Source organism: Lutra lutra, chromosome 17 (assembly GCF_902655055.1).
Source record: "Lutra lutra chromosome 17, mLutLut1.2, whole genome shotgun sequence".
Classification (NCBI taxonomy): Eukaryota; Metazoa; Chordata; class Mammalia; order Carnivora; family Mustelidae; genus Lutra; species Lutra lutra.
Genome location: NC_062294.1, coordinates 29,461,534 through 29,463,337, shown reverse-complemented (window position 1 = coordinate 29,463,337; position 1,804 = coordinate 29,461,534). Strand labels below are relative to the sequence as shown.

General features: G+C 43.8%; 1 pseudogene; it reads right to left on the bottom strand.

Moving 5' to 3' along the window:
* Positions 1 to 215: 215 nt before the first annotated feature.
* LOC125090079 (uncharacterized) lies at positions 216 to 305 on the bottom strand (annotated as a pseudogene).
* Between the last annotated feature and the right edge of the window lie 1,499 nt (positions 306 to 1,804).

The window sequence follows — 1,804 nt, the reverse complement described above, 5'->3', positions numbered from 1 at the left end:
TGGGATCATAATCTGAGCTGAAGGCAGATGCTTACCCAACTGAACCACCTGGCATCCCCCTTCTTGGTTCTTTTAAAATAATTTCAATTTCTTTGTTCAAGTGCTTATTTTGTTCACATGTTGTTTTCCTGATTTCTTTTAGTTCTTTGTGTTTTCTTTTAGCTGTTAGAGTCTATTTAAGATAGTTTTGTTTTTGTTTTTTTATTTTTTTTTAATATCAGATGGGTAATATGCCTCGGTCATAAGGTTCAAGGCAGACAATGGCGTGCACACTCAGTCATCATGCTTATGAACTACAAAAGGATGTTAAGACAGTTCTTTTAAAGATTTTGCCAAGTAAGTATGATGCCCTGTGTTTTCAGGGACTGTGTCTGGAGATTTATTTTGTTCATTTGTGTGGGCCACGTTTTCCTTTTTCTTTGTATGCCTTGTGATCTGTTGTTTAAAATTGGGTATTTAAAAAAATCAGCCACCTCTCCCAGTCTCTGCAGACTGGCGGGCAAGACCTTCACCAATTAACAGGGCAAGTTCTGAGCCTTGGGATCAGCCTCTCATGAAAGTTTGAGGTCTTCTCAGGTCTTTTCTGGACATACGTCTTTCCTGGGCCTGTATATTGTGCCCTACCTGTGATCACTTTTAAATGTCTTCATTTTCCTGAGTCTAACCTCTGTTTCTTCTTGGGCCTTCCCTGCTTTCTTATGCTCCCCAATCAGTAATCACTTGCCTCAGGATTCTGCAGGGGTGTAGTTCCCTTGAATGTTCTTGAATCACACCCACTGCTTCCTGTCTGAGCTCCAGGTCAGATGCCACAGAGGCCAGTCCCTCAGGCAGCCCCCCCACAGGTTAGAACATCACCAATTAGGTCCATCCTGCTCTCTCTGATTTCAGGAAGAGAACTGGGACTTGCAGTCCTTCTTCCCCCAAACTGTGCCATGGCAGGGGGAAAGGGAGGGGCAGTAAAATAAAACCAAATCATATTTCCCACCAATGGAATGTGACTTTTTCTTGGTTGGGCCTTTGCTTGGTTGCTGTAGATCTCTGAATGATTTCCAGAACTCCTATCACATCATTTTAGCATATACGGGAGTGATTATTCAAGAGTTTGCTGGGAAGGTCCTACAATTCTTAAGAAAGTCTAGGAATCTCCTCTTCACCCCTTCAGGCTGCAGTGCCAAAGTTGAGTCATTCTTGAAGTTCTCTGGAAAGCTGCTGTAAACCTTGCATCATCTTAGGCTCTTGGCTACAAATGGCCTCTAGAGAAAGATGACTTCTCTTCTACTTTGCAGATCCCACATCCTGACTTCTCACAGGTTCTAACCCCTGAACTGGGAAGGGGGTTCTGGGAAATGTCCCAGCTGCACAGGAGTCCTAGGAAGGAGATTGGCAGCCCACAGCAACAGCATAGCCCCAATGTGTCTCGAACCACTCAACACAGTCGCTGGTACCATTTACTTGATGGAAACAAACATGTGGAAGTAAAGATGGTTTTTGTAATCCTACCTGACCTATATGATCCTTCTGCAAATATCCCTGTCTTGATGGCCATCTCGACACTTTCGAGTACTATATAACTATTATTTTGTATTTTTTAAAGATTTTATTTATTTATTTGACAGAGAGATCACAAGCAGGCAGAGAAGTAGGCAGAGAGAGGGGGGGAAGCAGGCTCCCCGTGAGCAGAGAGCCCGACGCGGGGCTCCATCCCAGGACCCTGAGATCACGACCCGAGCCGAAGGCAATGACCCAACCCACTGAGCCACCCAGGTGCCCCTATTATTTTGTATTATTATATATATAATATATA